This window comes from Pholcus phalangioides, unplaced genomic scaffold (assembly GCF_987345545.1).
Source record: "Pholcus phalangioides strain wild (caught in Gottingen) unplaced genomic scaffold, Ppha-v1.0 ptg000015l_1, whole genome shotgun sequence".
Lineage (NCBI taxonomy): Eukaryota > Metazoa > Arthropoda > Arachnida > Araneae > Pholcidae > Pholcus > Pholcus phalangioides.
In genome coordinates, this window is record NW_028301608.1 from 83,808,723 (window position 1) to 83,834,854 (window position 26,132).

The 26,132-nt window shown below is 38.4% G+C and overlaps 1 protein-coding gene across 2 annotated transcripts in view; it reads left to right on the forward strand.

Annotated features, from left to right (window-relative positions):
* The window catches only part of LOC149076871 (uncharacterized), a 175,400-nt gene that overhangs the window by 34,677 nt on the left and 114,591 nt on the right, over positions 1-26,132 (forward strand). The window contains exon 1 of one of the 2 annotated variants that reach the window (XM_089244596.1): positions 22,466-23,361. The exons of the other annotated variant lie outside the window; for it this stretch is intronic. The gene's annotated coding sequence lies outside the window, so the exon portion shown is untranslated. Of the gene's footprint in view, positions 1-22,465; positions 23,362-26,132 lie in introns of those variants that run through there. 2 annotated transcript variants of the gene reach the window in all.

Sequence of the window (26,132 nt, forward strand, 5' to 3'; positions counted from 1 at the left end):
ATTTGATAATATGCTGAGAAATATTAGAATTCAAAAATTGGAGAAAAGTTGGGAAAGTATATGATGTAATATATGAATGTGAGAGGAGGAGGATACACGCATAAATAAGGGAACGTAGCGTTGTCCATCAGTTTATTCTGTTCTTCCCTAACTTTTCTACGATTTTTGGAATTTTCTCTGAATTTCCATGAGTGCTGGAATTATTTCTTGCATTTGTTCTGAATTTTCATGATTTTCATTTTCTAAATTTTCGATTCCCTTCTCTTACATAAATATAGTCGAATTCCGTTATAACGAACTCCAAGACACCGTCGAAATCACTTCATTATAACGGAATTTCGTTATAAAGGAATACCAGTTTATTGCATTGTTCCTATGTAAACTTACCTGGGAGTTTAGAAAAGTGTTCGTTTAAACGAGATTTTCGCTATAACGGTATTCGTTAAAACTGGTTTTTACTGTATATAAAATCGTGGGTAGGGGAAACCAATTATTATTAAGACGCCTCTGGCATCTCTATAATTTTCGGACCGGGCCCCGCGTCTGATACGGGCTGCCCTGTGTGTTATACGAATGAGAACGAAATCTCCATGCTAACTAATTTTCAAGACTATACAAAGATTAAACTTCAATCACGTTTTTCTGAAAAAATTACTGGGGGAAGGGGAGGGGGGGGGGGGAATACGAAAGTGAATGGGAAAATGGCGCATGCGCATGGCAAGATGGCCCGAGGTTGGCCAGCCTGTCTCCCAACATTTCGTGTAAAAAATACGTTTATATAGAGCCAAGAGATAATTTGTTTTTTCCCACATTGACTTAAGATTCCACAAGCCGTTGATGGCGATTTAGCTTGAAGGGGGCATGAAAAAACTGGTCCTAAGTGAAAAGAAAGCGCTTTTGGAACATGACCTATGACCATGTATTTTTTAATACACCCCCCCCCCCCCTCACCTCTCGAAATTCCAGCTTTTTGTGCTCGTTTTTATCTTGTCTGCTTGAAGCCGACATCATTTCCTACATCCGATGTTCCTCGTCAACCTTTGAGCCTTTCATTTTCCAAAATCGGAAATAAATGAAATTAAATCCTACTTCTTCTTCTTCTTCTTCTCGTTTCTTGTGTGACTGGAATTGCGGAAATTCGCAACTGTTGCGAAAATTTCCGCCATTTTTTTTTTATTTTCAAATCTAAGAAACGGCGGCTTCGAGCAGACGAAAAATCTTTTCTTTGACGTGAAGATGATTTATTTTCTATTATTTGGTGTTTTTTTTTTGAGAGCTGACCTTTCGCCGATTCAAGTCTCCTCACAATCACTTCGAGAGATAAAATTTTAAATTTTGAATATTTTTGTTGTAATGTTTCCATCACTGAGAAGCACCAGTGGCCGAATCACTACTAGGGGATACCAAGGGACGTCGTAAGAGGTTCGTGGGCCACCGGACAAATTGTGTTTTTTTAGCGCCCCCCCCCCCCCCCCCCGAATATAAATGATTGTTCACCAATTTACATGCTGAATATCGAAAATCTTAACATAATCTCATTATCACGAGGCCTCCTCTGTACTTGACGCTCCTGGATCGTGCACGGGTGGCTTCGTGCATTAAGAAGGTAATGGGGAGACCATGGGAATCACGAAAGCAAAGAAAAATTATTGTTTTCTCTATACACTAAGTAAAGTAACATAAAAATTTTAATTATGAGACTATTTAGTTTTATAGTTTCTTATATACACATTGCACAAACACGTTAACAAGGCTTATATTGCTTCCAAATGTTATTTACAAAGGAATTTTGTCAAAACACTTAGGCTTACACAGTGGCGTGATTATCATGAACCGGGGTAATTCCACCACACCCGGGAAGGGGTGGGAGGTACGCAAGATCAATTTTTGGAGGGGGCACAAAAATTTTCTTCCCGAGAAACTTTGAGTTACTATCTTTCAAAAAGCATTTAAAAATACAGAAATTGGCTAAAATAGCGCATTAAAGGTATTTTAATTTTTTCACAGAAACATTATTTTTTCTTCTAAATTTTGATTGGCTTGGGGGAAGGGGGCAAGAGCCCTCTGTGTCATCCCCTCCGCTTACGCCTCTGGCTTATTATAGTCATAGTGACTTCTTTACCCCCCCCCACCCCTCCAGTGGTGACAATATAACGAGCTATCCTAATTCACGACCAGTGAAGACGCTGACAAAAAAAAATTACGACAAAAATGTAGCTGAATATTTGTTGAATGCGTACACACATTAGTAACGGCTATAAATTGACAAAAAAGACACTTATTTCAATTTATATATATGTCAGACTCTATAATGAAGCAGTAAAAAACAATATTTTCCGCAATAACAAGAACACGGTTCTAGTCAGAACAATGACGATACTGAGACAGTTTCTCCTGTTGCTCGTTAAAGTGCAGCACTTATCGTGACCCTCCCCACCAGTTACAGTTGCTGCTTACATTACCCCCGGTTCTCCCATTGCTATGTACTTATCCCAGGGCCGCTGTGTTTTAGACTTGTGGGAGTTGGACTCGAGTTTTACGAAGGAAGTCTTTGTTTCTGAATTACAGTCGTACCCCGATTTAACAATCGGATAAAATTTTTATTAGTTTTTTCGTTAATCTGCTCGATCTCATCCCCCCCCCCCCCCAGCTCCGACGCTACTGACTTGACCGTACATGCACTTCGCTAACATTCCTCTGCGGAGATCAGACCGAATGGCTAGAATCGGTACAGCTAAAGCTCCTGTAAAAACTAGAAAAATAATACAGGTTCCTTAGGTACAGCAGGTCTGTGCTCGACTAGAAACACCGTGAAACCAGTACCCAGAGCCACCCTTACCAGACGCGGGACCAAGTGCGTCTCAGCAATTCCGGGGCACAAAAAAAATGTTTAGGTCCTGCTTTGCCTCTATTTTTTTTTTGGGGGGGGGGGGGTATTAAATAATAGGCACCATTACTTAAGAATATACCGGAATGCTGAGAAATATCCATGCGAAAAATTTGAAACCCACACAATCAAATGTAAAATAACACCTAGTTTGACCGACCCATCGGGATCAAGTTATTTGTATGTACCGAAAGTCATGACCCCCACATCCTGCAGCGGGACCCTAGGCTTAGATAATTGGCGGGCCCCCCCAAACCAGCTTTTTCACGGACCCCTTGATTTATAGTGTGAAAAATCAAAGACTGATAAGAATCGTTCCGGCCCCATGACAGCCCTGCCCTTGGGGGGGGGGGCATGCCGAAAGCCATGTATAACCAGTGCTCCCAACACACGGTCGGGGTACGTAGAGCGGGGCATTGCACATATACCTTCATGGGGAAGTTAAAAGGTTTCATTTCCAGGGACCCTTGATCATAGGCGGAGATAGACTAGGAAGTCTGGGGGGTCACTGCCATTATTGCTGAGTGGGCACGATAATGATGATGTCAATTCTTATATACATACATACATTAGATCAGTCAACTCCACGTTTGACGCTGGGGGGGGGTGTCATTGTTATCCCACGGCCCCCCCCCCCTTCACGTATCTCCTCCGCCCATGTCCTTGATGGATCTCAATGTTTTCTTACTGCTTTAACATTGAAAAATTTGCAATCGCGGAAGTCTAAGGTATATCCAGTCTGGGGCTCCCATAAAAATCTACGAATTGCGTCCCAGGTAATTGGTTGGCAGAACCTGGATTTTATTCATTGGTAAAATGAATACAAATGAAAATTTTTCGTTTCCCCACAAGTCCGACAAACTTCCGGGTTGGGGGCCCCCCATGGAAAAGTTGACAGGTTTAATTTCTGGGGGCCCTGGAGGAATCTAAATGATTTTTGTTGTTTAAAATTGTGAAATTCGCAACAACGGAAGCCCTAGATAAAGCCAGTCTAGGCCCCCACTAAAAGAATGCGAATTGGGTTTCCGCTACTGGGTGTAGGGCCCTGGATTTTATTCGTTGGAAAATTAATAAAAATGAAAAATTTTTGTGGTTCTCAAAGGGGTATATCCGACAAGCTTCCTGGTTGCCCCCCCCCCCCCTCCCATGGAAAAGTTGACAGGTTTCATTTTGGAGGCCCTGGATGAATATTATCGGGTTCTTTATTGGGGCACTGGAATCATTTATTTGTTGGTAAAATGAATACAAATGAAAATTTTTCGTGGTCCAAAAGGCTGGGAATCCCCACGAGGGAAGTTTTCTGGAGGTACTTGATGAATCACATTTGTTTTTTGTTACTTTATTATTGTAAAATTCGACAGTAAGCTGGTGTTATCACGTGTCACTTTTCACAGTGGTCTGACGAAGTGGAACGAAGTAAACAACATATCTTGTGGAGAGAAAAGGAGGGGATGGCCGCCGAAAGCGAAAGGGGGCGCTGCCGAGTGAGAGAAAAATAATTCCCGAAACTAATGAAAATTTCAGAATTGATGAGTTAAAAATAATTTAAATAAAAATAATTCCATCACCAATGAAAATTCAAAATTGACGGAAGAAATAATTCCAGAATTTGCTAAAATTCAGAATTATAATGGGAGAAAAAATTCTAGAATTGACGAAAACTAAGAATTAATGGTAGATATAATTACGCAATTGAAAATTCAGAATTAACGGTATAAAATAAATTCCAGAGATGATGCAAATTCAATGTGATGAATGATTTGAGAATTGAGCCTCCAAAAATTTCACCGTGAGTGTGGGCCTCTTCAAGTCCCGTTCACATGGGAAATAGAAAAGCGGGTTTAAAACCCGCTTCAAGAATTTTCACCAATGACTGCTTTCCATTTCCTTCCTCACGAAGGAAAAAAGTCGTCAAGCGGGTGCTAGCACTCCCAATGCTACCGCAATATTTACACATGTGAACGAGGCTTCAAACCACATGGTCCGGTGCAACTGCACCTGTCGCACACTCCTAATTATACTGTTGCCATCTGTAAGCTATTTCACCAGCTTCAACTCGGCACTTCATTTCTCATAAGTGAGTATCAAAATTCTTAAGGGGGGTAGCTTTGGTGATAATTACCTGCACGGCAACTTTATTACCTCATGGGGGGGAAGTCCCATCTTTGTTGCCGAATAATGGTGGATGACACCGCCACCTCTCCCATAATCCTTTGTGCCGCGAAAGCTACCGTAAGCTCCTTCGTCTCAGCCATCTTGAACCAACAACTTCCGTTCAGCCCACGTAACCAGTGACGACTTCCGGAAAAAGGGGGGGGGGATACCGGCATAAACTAAAAGCCTTGTAAACGGGTTGCAGCGAAAATCCCTGTTTTACAGGTAAGGGGCCGTTCAAGTATTACGTCATCATCGATGGGTTCCGATTTGATGACTTTTGATGACAGGGGGGGGGGGGTTGGATAGTGCTTACGTAATCAACCACTCCTTATGAAAATATGAGTTAGGATTCAGAGGGGCAGAGCTGATGACGAAATTTTGCTGACGGGGGGGGAGAGGGGGGTCAAAAATGGCTAAAAATTGGCTTACCTAATACTTGAACGGCCTCTAACTTCCCGGGATATTTTATTGCGCATGTAAACGGAGCTTTAAGAGCGGGGGGGCGGTCGGTGTTTGTGCATCCCTGCTTTACTTTACGGTGACCGTCGAAACCAACTCTGTCAAGGGCGTGTCCGTTTTATATTGGCGGAATATGTGATCGATGTTACGAATTTGAATAGACAATGATTTTTTACCTCGGAAAAAAAAAAAAAAGAAAAGACAGGAACAATGCTATCAATCTAGGAAGAACAAGAATCGTATCTATTTAGGAATCCCGCCACTGCCGCTGCTGCTGTTGTTGTTCTTTTGTTCCTTTTTTTTCCCGCCCAAAAAAAGATGGCTCTGGTGGGTATTCTTTTTAGAAAACCCTCCAAACTAGAATATTCGACTTATTGTTTTCTTCTTCGAACAATTCCGATGGAGTTGTTGAACTTATCGGAAGAGGATAACGACTCGCTCGTACGGACATGACTTTTATTTTATTTTCAAAGGGAGGAGTGTGTTTGTGTGTCATTTGCATATCACCCTGTTTTTTTTTTTTAATGCGAGAATGGCCTGAAAGATGTACTTATAACTGGACACCAAGTTCCTGGTTGTCGTCTTTACAATTTGACGGTAATGCGAAGGTTGGGTTTCTTTTTATAGTGGACAACTATTTATTGACACTTGACATATGTACGTTTACAAAAGTGTTTCATCAAAAATGTGGTTCATTATCAAATTTCAAGTAAAATATGAAAAAGTATCACCTGAAAGAAGAGAATTTGGACGTGATTTTGACACGCCTGATTGAAATTCGGCGTATTTTTTCGCGACGGAAGTAAGACTTCTTTACAGAAGTGTTGCCACTTACCCTTGTTTTACTTACCCTGATTTATTAATGACAATAAAGCTCGGAGCACTTCCTTAATTTGTTTCGAAGTATTTTACGAGCCGCATGTGGGGTTTCGTATGTATAGTTCACGACAAATATTTTTGCATCGAAATATTGCGTTAATAATGTCGTTTAACCCTCAGCGTGCTCATCATCCATCCACGGATGATTAAAATTTTTTCTTTTAAAATGAAATTCTTTACATGATGTATAGAGGGCGCACACATGTACAGTCGAAACCCGAAACGGTTTTCGAAATTTCGTTATAACGAGGTGGTTTCTCTGGTCTCTTGGAGTTCGCTATAACGGGATTCGTCGGTATACACTGTACATGTACAGTCGAATCCCGAACTCCAAGAGACTGAGAAATCACTTCGTTATAAGGAAATTTCGTTATAAAGGAGTTCCAGGTATTTGGATTGTTCCTAAGTAAACTTATCTGGGGAATTAGAAAAGCTTTCGTTAAAACGAGTTTTTCACTGTAACGGTATTCGTTAAAACGAGATTCGACTGTATATACATTCTAGGTTTATTATCATTTCTCTATTTTCTGACAGGCTTTACTTGTACTGTGCTGGGCAGGCGAGCATTGTTGAGTGGTGGTAGAGTCATTGCTTACCCGAATCAATATTTCGTCGGTGGTTGTGGGTTCAAATCCAGATTCTTAGTTTCAACCACACTTTTTTTTATAGATTATATTCAATTTGCAGGTCTGAGTTTGATTGTCATCTATCTTTCACAAAAGTCAACTGAAAAAAATTGGTGTTTTTTTTGCGCAACCGCACTGAGAGCACTTTTTCTCTTGCTATTCCCGCAGCCAAAGAGTTAATAGTGGTTGTCTTTTCTCAGAAATCTATTAAAGCACAATATCCACGAGCAAGAAGAGGCAACCGGGTTCAATTTGCATCGAATTATACGGACCGATCAGAGTCTTTGAACGATTGTCCTCTCGCAAGTTCGTTATCCTATTACAGATTGTTTCTTCTTTGGTTTAGCTGACTTCAGCTTATCTTATGAAGAGTTGAGATAAGTTAGTGGTAATCCTATCACTGGCAGGTGCGATAGAAAATAGGGGGGAAAAAACCCGGGATTACGACATTCCCTTTATTCGAATTACGAGCACGTGGTACTACGAGAAAACGGTTTTGACGTTTGACCTGATTGCACTTGGATGCCGAAACAATAAACGCTCAAGGTAGGAAGAAAGCCAAAATAATGCATGCAGTACAAGGCTTTTAAAGACCCGAGACGGTCCGGATCTCGGGGAAGAGATTATCATCGACATTATTATCCATCGTTTTCATTATTAGGCTTCCGTGCGCAATAAAAGTAAAGTTTATGGCTTGCCTTTTCTGATTGCATTTATCTAATGGAAGATCCAATTTTGCTTAAAGTATCACTTTCTCATATCGAAAAGGTCGGATTACGGGACGGATAATGCTAAGAATGATAGCTTTCCTGTCGATTTTTAGTCATGTAAGTTAATGAATGACTCTCAAATCAGTTTCAGTAATAATTAGCTCTTTTTTGAAACTGGTGATTTTTCTGAACACAATGACTTTATGGCAATATGGAACTGTGCTGAGACTGTAGACCATTGGGTCTTAACCTATGGGTTGTGACCCAAACTTGGGTAGCAGGGGCTTCCGAGACGGGTCGTTCAAGTTCATTTACAGTTAGGGGTTGTTGAGCTATGGGTCATGACCGAAATTTGGTTCGCATGGGCTTTTGAAATTTGTGGTATAAATGAACTCACAGCCAGGGATTTTTGAACTATGGGTCATGACACAAATTTGATTCGCAGAAACTTCCGAGATGGGTCACAAAAATTTACAGCGAGGGACTCTTGAGCTATGGGTCACGACCCTACCTTTATTCGAACGGACTACTGAAATGGGTCGTTCAAATTCACTTACAGCCAGAGGATCGTAAGCTATGGGTCACGACCTAAGCTTGATTAGCAGGGGCTTCCGAGAAGGGTCGGATGAATCCATTTGTGTACAGTCGGGGATTCTTGAGCTGTGGCCGAACAAAACTTGATTATCAGGGGCTTTCGAGATACACTTAAAGCCAGGTGGTACAGATACACTTAAAGCCAGGTCGTACAGATACACTTAAAGCCAGGTCGTACAGATACACTTAAAGCCAGGTCGTACAGATACACTTAAAGCCAGGGATTTCTGAGTTATGGGTCACGTCCCAAACTGATTCGCAGGATTTTCCGAGAAGGATTCTACAAATTCACTTACACACAGCCAGAGATTCTTCAGCTGTATGAGCCATGACCCAAACGTGATTCACAGGGTCTTCCGAGAAGGATCACAACCCACGTCTTAATGACGAGATGGGATAGATCTTGAAGTCCCTTTAAAGATGACTGTGTTCTCTTAAGTTCTTTCCCATATCTTCATCAAGAGGTTTCTGAAATAAAAAGGCGTCGAAATGAAGAAAGCATCGAGGAAGCTGAAAGTTGTCCCGTATACACGGGACCTTATGCAAGCAGAGGAGTGGTGGCATTTTTATATTCAATAATTATTGGGGATGGAGCGGAGCTCAAACAGCCTCAGCCCCCAGGTGTCGGGGCCTATGTAAACACCCTGTGTATATATATATTTTCATTCCAGAATGATGTCTGCCTCCGCTATCCATACAAGATTTTTAACAGCTGACTGATGCGAAGATGAATTTGGGAAAGAAAATTCAACTGCCCTTGCGGGGAATCGAACCCACGAAGGAAAGATTGAGATATCCGTTCCCCTCGTAGTCTAGTGGTCTAGGGCGCTCACCCGGCAAGTGAGAGGAAGTGGGTTCGATTCCCCACAAGGGCAATTGAATTTTTTTTCTTTCCTAAATTCGTCTTCGCATCAGCCAGCTATTAAAAACCTTATATATATATTTCATTACCATCAAAGCGAGTTCTTTGTCTTTTGCGGCAACATTTGTCACCCCCCCCCCCCCACAGGCAGCTCTCAATTTTACATATTTTGATGGGGGGGGGGGGAAATCGCATCAAAGAAAGCCTACATAATTATAGAATTGACAGAAATACTCAAAAATACCTGCCAAATTATATGCTCATACCAAATAAAAATGACCTATTCTCACAATGGAAACCTGTGGTGCCCATTGAATAAAAATGAAGAAATTCAAAATTAATGAAAAAATACTATTTCCACACCTATAAACAAAAAAATCAGAATTAATAATAGAAATAATTTCAGTATTAATAAAGCTGCAGAATTGAAGAAAACTCTAAACTTTTTAATCTTAGATAATCGGGGAGGAGCTGCTCCATTCGTGATTCTGGGCCGGAGCCCCGTTTGCCGAGAGTGAATACGCCACTGTTTCCAGATTTAAAATGATTTTTGAAAGCTTTAACGACTCCATCATCGTCATCATAATCACCACTGAGTTAATGGCTTGGAACTGAAATCGCTTCAAAAGAAGAGATCAAACATTGAGCTGACTATAAATCAAGTCAAGAGATATTAGTTGGAGCCTCGCGGCTATTTGGAGACACAACTATTTTACCTACGAAAAAAAAAAATGCTCTATTTTTTTTATAGCCATTTATGGATAGAAAAGAGTCGATATAGGCCATTTTTTTTTCTGTCGTCATCGTCGTCGAAAAATAATTTAACGACAACGGTTTATTCTGCTTTCTTACAAAATAAGAAAATTCTATTTGATAATTGTGGGGTTTTTTCCAACTTTGGTGCCGTGTGGACTGTGGAGGATTTATATGTCCAAGTGTGCTTGTATTGAGTATACGAAGTGTACGTAGTTGAAGTTCTCCAATTTTGAGCTGTCTACAGTTTTAACTGCTCATCATAATGTTCAAAACGTTGTGAATTGGTGGTGAAGATTAAGGAACTTTCCTTCTGGCCAGTGGCGACTAGACCTGCTGAATCCAGTGGTCAGTTATGAACGTGAACCAAAAAAAAAATCCAATAATTTCAACGTTGGATCCTTTTTTATTGGTTATGGTTGTATCTTTATAGGGTGGGGTGCCCTGTGGAATCTCTATTTCCCCACTGGTCAAAACCCACTCATCAAATATCTTCAGCTGCGAATGAAGCTGAGGCAGATATCTTTAGTTGCGAATGGAGCGGAGGTAGGCGTATACAAAGCGATGCATCGGAGAAGTGACTTAATGTGTGGGTGCATAGGGTCGTCCTGCATTTTACGGGACAGACAAATTTTCCCATTTATCCTTCTCTTGGGAGGGATGATTGCTCCCATCACCCCTCCCCCCCCCCCTATTTTGGACACGCACTTGCGTATCACGAGCTCGTTTGGTGTTGCCATCTAGATTACACCTTGGAAATGATTGACAGTGTTAATAAATGCGTCTTACGGCGTTGGCCTGGACGAGTCTTTTCTCGCTTCGACTCACATTACACTCGTTTTTCAAAATTCACAAACAAATCAAGAGGTTTCAAATGCGATTGAAATTAGTGCAATTCGATCCAAAACGAATGGGGTCGATGGATGGTGATCGGAATCCGAAAATTGTTATCAACCGAATTTCAATCTCATTTTAATGATCTAAAGAAGAGCATCAGCAGAATTGGTGAGGGGAAGGTCAATGTTCTCCAAAATAAACTTTTCAGCCCATTATCATCCCCGTCTGGTGGCTATATAAAGGGTATTCTATAGATGAGCGGAGATTAGATTTAATTAACAATACGTAGCCTTCCAGAAAGTGAGAAAGGAAATGGCGTCGCCGTACGCGTAAAAATATACACCACACGTTCGAAGTAGGACAACGCACGCAATATTTTATTATTATTACTACCATTATTATCACTATTATCATTATAAAAACGTATACGAACCACCTATCTATACTCGAAAAAGAGATTCGTTTTTTATTTATTTTTCGTGTTCGAAAGAACTTGTCTTTGTCCGCACATAACTTGGTATTTGGTGGTGATGGTGGTGCTGATATTAGAGATGCTCTCGTTCTGATGGAATGACCGTGAATAAAAGATGTTATTTACGAAATGGTAGAAGAAAAAAACCCTCACTATAGTGGTCATCTGATGATAAAACTTGAGATTATGTTTCGACCGCACCCGCTATTCAAAATAGGTAGTACCATCTTCTTCGATAATGCTCGGGGTTGATCTCATTCACGGTCATTGAAACTTCAATTAAAATTTTCTTTTTAATAACCTTCTTCAATGTACGGTGGGTTCAATTTTTGAAGCCTGAACCACAGAAGAAGCATCGTGGGAATGCTTTATGTATTACTTGATGCGTACGTGCATACCGTGCGGCTATTTTCTACAACAACCATTGGAAATATTATCGCTACATTTGAACGCATTTGCCCCACGCTTTTCAGCATGTTCTTCGCGACCTGTTTAATGAAGCATTCTGGTGACCGTATTGTGGATGGCAAAGAGAGATGCCGATCCTCATCTTCAGTTCTTCTGAAATGTGTGGATTGTTTATGTATACCAGAGGTTCTTAACCAATGGGTCACAGGGGCTTCCATGATGGGTGTTCAAATCCCCTAACATCCAGGGGCTCTTCAGCTATGGGTCCCGCCCCTCTTCTGATTCGCAGGGGCTTCCGAGAAAAGTCTTATGAATCTACTTACAGCCAAAGGGTTTTCAGCTATGGGTCACGATCCAAACCTGATTCTCAGGAGCTTCCGAGACGGACAAGTCCATTTACAGCCTGGGATTCTTCAGCTATTTGTCTCGACCCAAACTTGATTCATGGGGATTCCGAGAAGTGTCGCATGAATCCATATACAGCCAATGGTTTTCGAGCTATTGTTCACGACCCAAACTTGATTCGCAGAGGCTTCCGAAATGGATCATTCAAATCAAATTTCAGCAAGGGGTTCTTGAGCAATGGGCCATAACCGAAACTTGATTCGCAAAGGCTTCCTAGATGAATCTTATAAATCCACTTACAATCTATATATATAAAATTGATTTTCTCTCTCTCTCTCTCTCTGTGTGTGTGTATGTTCTCTATACAAATCTACAATTTTCGATCGATCATCGCCAAATTTGCATGTATACCAAATGGGACCCGACTTGAATGATAGGCTGCTTTTAAAGTTTGTCAGAGCTGTTCAAATGCCCGAAACGAGCAAAAAAAAACTTTCGGGCAACAATAGTTTCTGGGCCTCAACAATCTCTTTTTGAATGCTTATTTTGTAACCGTGGTTCCCTAGCTATGCGTTTCAAACGTGTATATGCCTTTACAATGGTTTGTCACTTCTTTAATGCTGCCAGTATATATGTATAATAATTTATGCCTTTTATGATGGTTTTTGTCACTTTTTCAATCCTCCTAGTTATGAGGCTTTTTGAATAAAAGTCATAATCCTCATCAGCATTACTTTCATAGAAATCAGTGTTAAAATTGTACATTTTACTGCAGAAATGCGGAAATTTAGTGGGGTTTTCCACCACATTAATAATTTTAAAAATTGAATTGAATTCTTGGTTTTTGAAATATTGAGTTCGCATTTTTAGATATATATTATATATTACATATATACACTTCATTCGTCTTCTGAACGAGCCTGGGGAGTCTCGAACATGCACTTTTGAGCCTTCTTTTCGATATCTTCTTGAGCCCGATGTCTTCTATATGTTACGATAACATACCGGTAAATTTTAATTTTCACCGGTTAAACTTTACCACAGCAAACTGGTAAAAGTCCGAAAAATGCGCGTGATTTTTTTATTTTGGGCTTTTACGAAATTAATTTACAAAAACCAATCAATGAGTTGTTCACCGATTGGTCATTATGTTGTACCGACGATTGCTAGCCAGCTCGGATTTTTACAAGTCTGTTCTAGATAAATCATCATTGACTTATCACTATTTAATTCTAAATATTTATTATCCATTAATATCATTAATTATTTAAAAAAAAAATTACTAGTTGGTTTCTATGAATGACAGAGCCCACTATAGCGAATAACAATGATGCGTATAAACATTTCGATTCCGTGTTTTTACCAGTTAGGTAGATCCTAATTTCTGTCGATATAAGCTAGTATTTACAAGTGTTTAGACTTTTACAGTGACAAATATGTTTTGGAGGATGAAAGTCGGAATCCAAAGAAGAAAACGTACATTGCAAATGAGCAGATACGTTTAAAATGCTTTCAAAAAATAATCTATATATAAAAATCATAAAAATAATAAAAATATAAATAATTAAAAATGATAAAAAAAAAATAAGTAAATAAAAATGATAAAGAATAAGCAAACAACAATATGAAAAATAAGTAAACAAAAATGTGACAAAAAGTAAACAAAAATGTGACAAAAAGTAAACAAAAATGATGAGAGAATAAATAAAGGGGGAAAAAAATAAGTAAGCAAAAATGATAAAAAAAAAGAAAGATAAAAAATAAGTAAAATGAATTAAATTATTAATCTCGGGGCTCAGGCATAGGCCTACCACAGGTTGGAAAACAATAGGGCTGGCGAACATCAATATTCCCGGCTGGAGTGACGTCCTTGGGAGTCACACCAAACAATTCGGACTGGCGACAGTCTTCAATGAAATATTTTAAAAGTTAACGAATTTACCGCAATGAAGTGACGGCATTCACAAACTTTTAAAATATTTCATGTTCATTCGATTCAAATTTCAATGTATCGAAATTAAGATCGTAATTACGATCGAATAATTCTGTGGTGTTTGGTCAGAACATGATAACTCCAAAATCACATTTTGGAGATATAGCATTTTCATTGTCATTTAAAAATCAGAAATAAATCATACACACAAATGCAAATGAAAATATCATACGTCAGAATGTTGTTTAGCCGTACGCACGTATTTGTGCATTTATCTCACTTCTAATTAGTTATAATTAACAAGACCTACTACTAGATCAAAAAGACATTTTTTGGAGATATCATGATCTGACCAAACGCCACAGAATTAATTACTATATTATATTATTAATATATTAATAAGTAATTACGATACGCATGTACGCAAGATTTTGTGGGAGGGAGGAGGGGGAGAATTTTCACTTTTTTTTTTTTTTGATAGGGGGTGTTTCTTTTTTCCCTGCAAAATAACACTATAATCTTGCCTCAAAGCGGGGGGACTTGCATACGCCAATGATTAAGCAAGTCCATAATTGTTCGATTGCTGTTTTATAAAATGTCTCTTTCTTTTACGTGGATAAGAAATCTCAATGACGTGGTGTTTTTCATCAAGGTCTATGAATGTAATTAATGAACGGGGGAAACCCACTAAAACGAAGATACATTTTCGCGTTTAATGTATAATAATTTTTCCTTAAAATTATGATAATTTTGTTTCGATGACCTCTCTCTTATTTATTCTCCGTCAACATCGAACATCACCGAAAACGACGCCACAACAACAACAACTGTTAATAATTTATTCACTCGAATGCGATTACGCGAATGCCACACAGAAATAATAACAGCAACACCGCTCGGGGCTATCCGTAATATACTTTACTGTAGTAAAACGTCTCCTTTTTAACCCAAAAAAACAAAAACAAAAAAATCTTAAAAGAAGTCGATGAAGAATAAGAACAATACACTTATATCATGGAAGATTCTCTCTTTTGCTCCGAAATTCGTGCTCGGAGGTATTCGAGAGCGTTTGAGACGATTTGCATCTGCGAGGAAAAATAGCACACGCGGAAAATCGTCCTTTTCTACTCTCTCTGATATATATATTTCCCGTAATTTCATATATTTACGTAAATATTAATACATATATAAGTGCTTTCTTTACCTCATGCGTTGACCTTTTTTTTTTACGTTCGGGATTTGATCCACATTTTGCGTCAATTTTGAGATTGGCGAATCGGAGGCAAGATTTGGCTCTATTCTGCACGTACAGATCAGAATGACGATTGTAGAATGTTCTTTTTTTTTTGGAATCTTTGAAACTAGTCAGTGGTGTCTGAACGAGTGGTCCAACAGGGCCAGGGCCTCGTGTCAAACAGGGGTCCGAAATCATTGAAAGTTTGCACCTATTCTGAAATTATTTCTTTCACACATAACAAGCATTACAGAGAAACAAAAAACTTCACGTCAGGTTTCACTACACGTACACGCACATTCCCGCATATACCGATTCGTTGGGGGTTCCGCGGGGGTGTGGGGGTGTGGGCGGGGTGCATGTGTGGTGTAGCAGTAGTAGGTAGGGCCTCCAAAAAAAGAAAATGGCTCGGGGATCCATGATGTTCTTAAGTCAGCCACCTCGTTGGGCAATTTGCCTGTTGTGGCGTTGTATTTGTATTTGTATAAATTCTGAACTTTTATTGATTTTGGAATTACTGTGTTATTTACTTTCAATTACTGCTGTCGGCATATTTCTCGATTAGTTTTCTCATTCATTTTGGGAATGATTTTCTTTGACTTTGAAAATATTTTCATTAGCACACAAATTTCAAAGTCTCGTCAATCACGAATCTTCATTCATTTTTTTTTAGTTTGTTCGTATTTTTGTGCAGGTAAACATATTTTTCAGCATTCCTGTGCATTCTGTACCAATATTATGCCTTTTTGAGTATTATCATTCAGTAATGGATCAAGAAAAGAGAGAACCCCCGCCGCAGGCCACCAAAATTATCCCAGAAGCCAGTGGTGCAACAAATAGATCGATAACCGAATTGAATATGGATTTGTAAGACCCATCTCATAAGATCCTGCTACCCAAGTTTGGGCGACCCTAACGAAAATCCAATAGTAAGCCTACTGTATATTGAAGCACTGTATTTATAAGAGAATTTTCGGATTCGTTTTAATGTTTTGTTCGATCATTTGGTCGATTGTAACAAATATTCAGCTCTGAGCTCATCATCATGCAGCTAGATCTGATTTATAACAAAATGGCAGCTGAGAAGAGCATACGCCCTCCCCCGTCTCCTCCAAGGGTGGGCCCAACAGGTCTCCAGCCCTGAGGCACGGGACAATATTTGTAATTTTTAGTTTTTTTCACACTATTAGTTAGCTATAGTTTGGGGGGGTCCATGAAAAAATTGGTCTAACAGTCCCGACAAAAACTCTAGCTTAGGGGCCCGGTTGCGTGTAGTGGAGGGTATGCTGCATTGTTGAGAATAGGGTACTCTTTACGGGAGAGAGAATACGTCTAGAGAAGCAAATTTGCCTAAAGTCTAAATTGGCAAAAAAGGCAAATTGGTCTAAAAATTGGCCATTTTCTCTCTCGCAGAGGACTCTATTATTTTTACGTGCATTCATTATAGTTCTTCTTTTCAATAATATTGCTAATACAAGGGGTGTTGCTGGTCCTGAAACGTAACTGTTTCGTACACCCAGAAGTTCATTCACGGATACTCATAAATACTCCACAATGTCGCGGTGCAAGTGAAATGTCGGAAACTGGAAAATTTCCAATATTCTTTTTTTTTTAAGTTCACGGCCAAGGCCTCGCTCGTGTCTTTTTCCGCACCTGCCCAATGGCGTAACAATTGTGGCTTCTTCAGCACGAATATCATCTATTCAAAATACTAATACGATCTGTTTGTGTGTGTGTAATCACACTGGGAATCGTGTGGGCGATACTTTCTCGCGTCTAATTACACCGACAACAGGCGTATATTGTATGTATCCCATTTACATAATTTGCGTTATATATATACATATATTTCTTTTTTCGTTTTAAAATTCCGTGATGAGGTAATGATGAAATCGGGAATCACATCACACAGACGGTACCATACTCTACCCACACTGTGGTAAATGACGTAAAAATAAAGAAAGAAATGGATCTTCCCTCCGGAAAAAAAATCACCTGCCGTAATGCTTCTTCGAACTTGATTGTTCTGTCATGTATTTCATTATCCGCCGACATGAGATACGAAAATAACAGTAACAAGGTCACCTTTATATAGGTATATCTTTTGTAGACCGCAAATGCACCTACAATAAAATCGTGATATTATTAGACCTCTTATATATCAGCCCGGTCAGAGATTTTCTTACGAGCCAAGGTCGCGGTCTTATTTTCTGAAGGAAAAACAATGAATTTTTGGATAGAAAAACCTCTGCACTGAGCCGTTAAGAAGCGAGCCAAGCTGTTCCGTTGTGAGCTGAGTCAAGCTGTGCTGTTATGACAAAGATCAGTGATCGGAGATAATCCTTGCACTTTCGTCGATGACAACTTAAGACATTTTTTCGAGTTTTTTAGTTACTTTTTTACTATCTTCTAGAGCAGAGGTCTTCAACCGTCTTCTAGTCACGAGCACTGCCCTGTATCCATCATCAAAAGATGAGCACCCTTACGGCAAGTTTTCCATACGAATGCATGAAATCAGGATGTTCAATCCTTTAGCGCAGTTTGTACAAGGTGTTTAATTGGAACTTTGATCACAAGGGCCTCCGAGCACAAAATCGGACACGAGCAACGAGCACTCTGGGTGCTTCAGCGAGAACCGCGGTGCTCGCGAGTAACAAGTTGAAGATGCCAACATCCGGGCTTTGATGATGATGACCGATATCATTATTAATTATAGTGACGGACTCGCGATGCGAGGATCCGGGTTCGAACCCCACAGTGGTGGTCGTCTGAAGTTGGTTTTCTGTGGTTCCCAACTTCAAGGCGCAAATGCGAGTCGATCTCCCCGTTAAAAAGTCTCGCCACAGAGAGCAACAGTCCTACAACGATAAATCATTCAATCATAACACTTCACTCATAGTTAGAAAAACTGGTGGCAGACGGCAGCACTACACATAACAAGCATTACAGAGAAACAAAAAACTTCACGTCAGGTTTCACTACACGTACACGCACATTCCCGCATGTACCGATTCGTTGGGGGATTCCGCGGGGGGAGGGGGTGGGCGGGGTGCATGTGTGGTGTAGCAGTAATAGGTAGGGCCTCCAAAAAATGGCTCGGGGATCCATGATGTTCTTAAGTCAGCCACCTTGTTGGGCAGTTTGCCTGTTGTGGCGTTGTATTTGTATTTGTATAATTACAAAATCTCCATTAATTTGAGAATGACTAATTACTTAATCTCTTGGTAGGTCAAGAACCTGAGATCCAACAAGTCTGCGATTCAGGAAATTAGAAGCGATTTTGCTTCTTTCTAAAATCTGTAGATTCAGGCGAAAAAACTCACTTTCTAAAAACATTCTTATGGATTCTCATTGACTGGGTTTAAAGGAAACGCGTGCATTCAGTCATTATCACATGTGAGTCTAGTTTACTGTCCAGACGAATTTCCACGTTCCAGCTGATAAATTGGGCAAATAAATGAGCGTTTGTTTCCATTTATCCATTAATACCTTTTTTCCTGAATCTTTTCCTTTCGTACGAGAAATCGATCATGTTAAAATTCTATTTATTTTAACGATGTGAATTTTTCTAATTATTATTGCTTTTTCAGAAGAAAAAAAAATTTCGAAGGAATTGTTCTTATTTATTGCATTCATTTGACGAATCAGGGTAATTGAGGGTAATTCGCGAGGAAAGAAAATTTCGTTACAAAAATATATTTTTCATGGGACTATCGCTTTAGCTGCCTGTGAGGTGACTCGAACCAAAGTCAATGACCTGTCACGTATCGTGACGCAAATTTCAAGATACGCAAATTTCGTAAATACGTCCAAATTTCGCCCGAAAAATTTAAATTTCTCGGAAATTTCACATTTATTTGCAAAAAAAAAAAATTTCAAGTTAAGAATTTGCATTCATATTCGCAAAAAAATTTTTTTTTGATAGAAAATTTTACGTTCATCCGCAAAAATATTTTTCAAACCAGAAATTTTGCATTCATTCGCAAAGAAAAAATTCTAATAAATAAATTTGTATTTATTAGCAAAAATATTTTTCAAACCAGAAATTTTGCATTCATTTGACAAAATTTTTCAAATCAAAATTTTGCAAAAATATTTTTCAAGCGAAAAATTTGGCATTTTATTTGCAAAAATTAACTTACGACACAAATTTTTTTTTATAGTTTAATCATGAGACCAAGTATTAAGCCACTGTAACTAGTTGAAAGTTCTAGAATTCAATTGCTCAGCAAAATAATTACAGTCTATCCCCCTCTTATAACGTTTCCAAAAAAAACATCTGGAAATAAACGTTGTAAGCAAGAAATCTTAATGAGTATTAGTAATAGTTGAGAGAGAGACCACGAAAATAAGCCGTACTAAGTGAGAAAACAGAATAAGCGGGATCCACTGTACTTATTTTTACTCTTCCAAAAGTGTTAATCATCGAAATTTGTGGTAAAAATCAAATTTTCGCATTTAGTTATCAAAAATGGCAAATTTTGCATTTACCGCACCTATTTCATAAATAGGAAAAACAATCATCTCTAATCATATCTGATGCTTGGTTTTTCTGGATAGCAGTGAAAGTTTAAATTTTAGTGCAAAAGAAGCCTCGCGTAATGTTTTTTAATGTTATTATTTTACTGGATCCGGAAATCGGAACGAGGATTTTGGACTGATTAAAACCACTCGGAATTGGGCGGCGGACCTACTTGATTATACAACTGACGGTCGGTGAACTGGCAGCGAAATGTACGTGGGCAGTATAAACGTCGTGGTCGTTTTTTAACAACCTTATACGAGATGATAAGAATGTTTTCTTCTATGTTCGTCATAGTTCTTCCTACATTGCTGCTACTCGTGCGCACTTATTTACCGTGAGTTGGTGTTTCACCGCTGTTACACCGTTTTTCGGGCGGTCGAATCGAAAACAATGTAGATTGGGAGACCCTTTTTTATAGTAAAACATCATTTATGACTGGGCAGGACAAATCGCCAAAAAAAAAATCTTGGCTCCAGAAAAGATTTTTGAGCAAAAAATTTTTACCCGAGGAAAAATGTCCAAAATAATGTAGTGACCCTCTTTTATGTTGGCAGATATGCTGCTATAAATTTCAAACATTTTGTGCTGCTTTCAGCCTGCAATTATTAATTTAGTAACTATACAAACAAAATTTTAGGTGCAAATGCCAACTTTTTAGTCGCCATGGCGACCTGGCGCTTGGGATTTGTCCAGTCCGGATTTATGTGATGTCCGATTTGGTATAGTTTAATAATTCCTCTTTTTATATAAAATACTCTTTAAAAAGTCTCTGATTTGAGGGGAAATTGGTCAGTGATTGGAAACTTGAATTGTTCCAGGTACATATAGAATATGCATATGGCCATCTGGTTGGCCTTTGTCATTCACGAGCTATTAGTTGATTGTTGACGCCGTCCATGTACGGTGCCTTTCAACATATATATACGTTCCAAGGTTGAAGTATTCTATCTGCTTCCATAGCTTAGATGGTAGAGCACTCGTCCGGCAAGCGAGAAACCGGGGTTCGAGTCCCCGTGGGGGCAGTGATGAATTTCCTTCCTTGTAATCTTTATCTCCACAAATAACCAGTCTTTCGATGAATCTTGTATTGTTCCAGATAGTTCACATATTTACATGCGCAAAGATATCTTCGTATTCGTATGACATGACTTGGCTTTCTATTGGATGGTCTCTGAAGGCTTTTCTTGTACGTCTTTGAGAGAAAAAGGTGAATTTTTAAAATCCCATCCTCATTCTTTGACACATCTTTTTTTCTCTTCTTGCACTTTGAAGCTACCTTTTAAGCATTTTTAAAAATTCCGGTGTTTTAATGAATTTAGCTGGTTTGAAAGCGGATCACACAAAGTGGGCTGGGAAGCCCATCAAAAATTCTTACCTCGAGAGATCCTATCTATACGTGTGTTTGATAATGAGGAGTGCGTAAGACTCAGATTTTTGAGAATATACTGAAACCTCGATATAACGATGCTCTATGGACCAAGAAAAAATATCGTTGAAGAGAAATTATCGTTATATCGAGAGGCGGTGAAATTTATACTGTTGTTGGCATTTCTTCTGAACTGACGGTGTTAGCATCACTGTAAAATACAATTATTAGTGTTTATTCACAGAAAAAAAAATTTAAATTGATTGAACTTAGTTGATGAATAAAATTCAGTTAGTTGTTTCACCATTTAAGTTAGTTTCTGGCACAATACTTTTGTGTACTACACGGAAAGTAGTTTCACGGTAACTCCATTTACACTTTCAAAGGGTAGATAGTACAAAATGCCGATGTTGTTAGATACTCTCGAAAGAAGAAAAATTTTTGAGAAATTTTAAAATACCGTACACACACACACACTGAAGGTGATTTTGAGCGAAATATAAAAAATATCGTTGTAGCAGTTTCGAAATCTCCTCAAAAAATATAGAAAGCGTTTATCATAGTGAAGCATATCGTTGTATCGAGAGGAGTTTTTAATAATAATAATAATAATTGGCAGTTTACTACAAGAGAAACACAAAATTTGAATACAAAAACAAGACGACCAAAGGAACTTAAGTTCCGTATTGGTCGTTACAATAAAAATGTTTGTATAGGTAAAAATTGTTATAATGAAATTATGTAACAATTCATAACAGAAAACTATAAATACATTAATTAATGACAAAAAAAGAGTAATAATTTTATGTATTAAAACAAGAGAAAACAAAATTAACATTAAACTATAGGCAATTTCAAATATAATTAGAAAAAATATCATAATAGTGGGGTTTATCGCAATAACGAGAGTCCTTGTAGCGAGGTTTTGCTGCATTCATCCATAGAAATATCAAGTAAACTCTTTTAAACAGTTTTATTAAAAATATAGAGTCAATTGATTCTGATCGGATTTCATGGGGTCCCCCAATACTTCGCGGCTTGGTGTGACCACACACTTCTTTCTCTCTTGCCCAAGTTAGGACCTCTGAGCCATGAGGGTCCAATAGTTCACGAACCACAGCAGCCTCGTAGTCAAGTGATATGACCTCAGACGTATTTGTGTTCGATAACGATGGAAGAAGGTAACAATAATTATTATATAAGAGCAGTAAATCGTCTTTGCTTCAGATCGAGCGACAGAACCGAGAGCGTGCGCCAATCTGTTGTTCTGTGTGTGTGTGTGTGTGTGTAGTAAGACACATCTCACGCATATATTATCATTTTCTTTTCTCTCTCTCACATGATGACGAAAGAGATCTTTTTTCTTTGCTTCCAAAGAACCAACAACATTCCGCCAGCCGCGAGGTCGATCAGCAAAGAAACAGGTATCGAGCAGAACTAGTGGTTGGTAGTAGTATTAGACTTTTTTTTTATACATGTACGAACACACACACACACGCATGGTCGACTTGTAGGTGAGCAGAACGAGATCCCGATATTTTTCTTTTTTTTCTCGTACATACCAGTCTGACTTGCTTGATCCTCGAGGGGCTAAGCGAAGAGAGCGACCTTTTCTGTTGATGGTGGATGAAGCAAGTCTCGGCTGGCTGCGAACCGTGTGCGTACGTAAAGTGCCAGTGCCAAGACCTAACCAGCTGGCTGTGTGCTGGCTCTCTCTCTCTCTCTCTCTCGTTGTTATACCAGAGAACATTACATACATATACGATCGCACTTTGACGATTTCTCTTCCCTTGCCCCTTCCTAAAGACCTGTTCCAGACCAGATAGGGCTTCACTCGCTCCTTTTTTGTGGCTTTTTTTTTTCTTCTGTGTAGTATAACTTCCCATCCATTACCTTTTTTTCTTGTGTGGAGGGAAATCATCATCGTTTTTTTTTTCATAGAGAGAGAGAGAGATTCCTTCAACAATTCCTAGTGATATGCGGAAGCCATCGATGATACCCTTGGACGTACCGTTTTAAATGGAGTCTTGCAACTGGACTATGTGTAGTTTGTTTCTTCTTGTTCTGAATCGACGCATGTAACTTCAAGTGATGGATTAACATTGGATGATATTATGGTGTGTATGTAGTTGAGCACGATTTCCCCAAAGTCGATTCGATCGTGTAACGGTCCCAAGTTCGAACAAATGAAGGATTACATCGACATACGTTTAGTCTCCGGTTGCAGCAATCTTGGAACTACTGATTTCGTGGAAAATAATGTGATCGTGGGAAGACGAATATAATTTGCAGTTTAAGGCTGGTAAAAAGACAGGTGAGTCTGTATAAATTTAAATTTAATCTCGTGGGGAGTTTAATTTAAAATTGCACCCACCATAAAAAGAATTGTGTATAGTTTTAAACTGTATGCACTGTGTTATCGAGTGATGTTTCTAGTCATTGTCGTTCACGCAAAATATCATTTTTCAAAATTCTCAGTTTTTGTTTTTACGCCACTAAATGCTTCTTATCGCATGTTTCTGTCTATTGGTTAGAAACATGACATTTTTTTTTACAGAACCTGGAAACGCATGTGAAGAAGCTTTTAGTGGCATAAAAAAAGTTAAGAATTCAGACGTATGACATTTGGCACGAACGGCATCGTAGTGCTATAATGCTGTACACCGGGGCTTGACAAATCACAAAAAGTTCTAGGCACCAGAAAAACTTTTAGGAGCCATTTTTTTTTTCAGAGCAAAACAGATAAAAAAATTATATTTCTTTCAACTTTTCCAGTACATAGCGAACTCTATTCCATGATAGATACGCTGATATGAATCCCAAAAATTTAGTGTTGTCCTGATATTTTTTGTAACCACATATAGAAAATTTGTGGTATCAATCCCAATTTTATAATCACCATAATGACCTGGTGCATGGAATATGTCAAGCTTTATTGTACACCAGTCTTTCAAACTTTTCTGTCACATCGCCCCCTCCTCCAAAAAAGTCGTTCCCATCGTCCTCTACTGAACTAACCCTCAGGAACTCATGTATCTGTAGATTTGTAGATTTTATCACTCCCTGCAATCTGTTCTATTGCCCACTAAGGGACGATATCACCCACTTTGGGAAACGATACTATACATTGGTAACTTCAAATCTTCTACATTTCGCTGGGGAAAAAAATTGCAGAACGGGTCCCTGCAAGGGAAAAACCTGACGTAGCTTACATGCCAAGAATGATTTTTTTTTTATTAGAAACATTTATAAATTTGAAAGAGACGCACCTAAAATCCTTTCCTAGGAACCCTTCTGAAATCCAGGATAGCTGTAGAATTTTCTCAAAGAAATTTAATTCGTATATATATGATTCCAAGTCAACTATAGAATTTTGTATCTGACTCATAGTTACTTTTTTTCAGAGCTTAATATTAAAAATGATACGGGGGTTGGTGCACGATCTTGGCTCCCCGTGCTCACTCCCCTATGGCGAAAATCGGTACATTAAATTTTTTTTCCAAATACTATGAATATTTTTATACAGTTTAACGTTTATACAGTATACAGTTTTTTATACAGCATTTAGGATTTTAACTGTAGGTTATTTTTCTGTCGAATTTTAACTTCAACAACATGTGAAGCTTTTTCAAAAATCACTGAAAGTTATTCGCACTCTGTGCCATAAAATTTCTTTAAATCATTCTAATACGAAATCCTCGCGTTAAAGTCAGTCTGTAACACCTTAGTGTTGAGAGACGCACAAAGTTTTAAGACATTTGAAAAAGTGGTGTGTGAAAAAAAAAAGGTCCTTATCTGACAAAAAGCTCAGTTTTGAGAAAAGAGAATTTTAATGGAAAACATCAGCATATACAGGGGGATTCAAAACTCAACGTACGAACTTTTAGCGGAGGTAGAAAACACAAAAACAAAATTGAACCGCATAGGAATGTATGACCGGAAACCCCAACCTGATCAGCTGGAGGATAAACGAAGATGCAGAAATAACAAGCCAATAATGCGTGTGATCACAATAAGTGATCAAAGTTCTTACCATCCACAGTTACGCACACAAAAAAAAGTGATACATTCCTCTGTGATTCTGTTCTCTACTTTCCCTAAAATTTAGGTTGAGTTTTGAATCACCCTGTACAATGCCTACCAAGGTGGTCTCTTTACAGAAATACACAACGGGAAAAGAATTACTCAGATCTAGGATTTTATTTCTTCTGACACTATGGAAACTTTAGTCAGGTCAGATTCTAAAGATGTAAAATTAGTAGGCTTAAATTTATTCATGTCCAAGGGACACTTCTGTAATAAGCCATCTAACTAATAGGGCCAATTTTTTCCTGATCTGAAATTTTATTACACAGTAGGGCTTGATAACTCCGTGGCGTCAGGTCGCACGACTGCTGAAAAATTTGCATTGGCACCTAAAACTTTTTTATGTAATTGAAATAAAGTTCGGACTCACAAGAAAAAAGAATTCCGAACTCATGTCAGTCTGAACATGGGAAAGTGTACGTATCTCGTAATATCTAAATCTAGAACTATAATTTATTACGATATTGCGGACTACTTTATCCAGCTGCTAAAATTTGCCTGGTTCTATTGTATTTGACATAATATTTTTTCCATAATTTGAAGGAAAAAATATCAAAAATTCAATTATGAATAATTGGTTTTTTCCCCTGAAAAATAATCAAAATGTCGAAACACGAAATATTAGTTCCGCGTTTTCGATAAATCATTAATTCTTTTCTTCTGTTTTTTTAAATTGAAGGGATTATTATTTCTTTTAAAATAATTTCTGGAGCGTGCGATTCAAGGAATGTAATTAATCACAATTAATTCTGTTTTCAAAAAAACTAATTACCGATTTAAAACGACCAAGAATTTCCGGTAAATAATCCACTTGTGTATATATTTTTTCGTAGATGAGATAATGAATTATTTTTAATGTTACTTATTATTTTTAATATTTATAATATTATAAATATTTTAATTATTGATTACTAAGTTTTTTCGTATAATCTTTCGTAGAATTTTTCGTCCAGCTTCGTATTAGCCGATTGTTATTTTCATTCAAGAACCAAATAGACC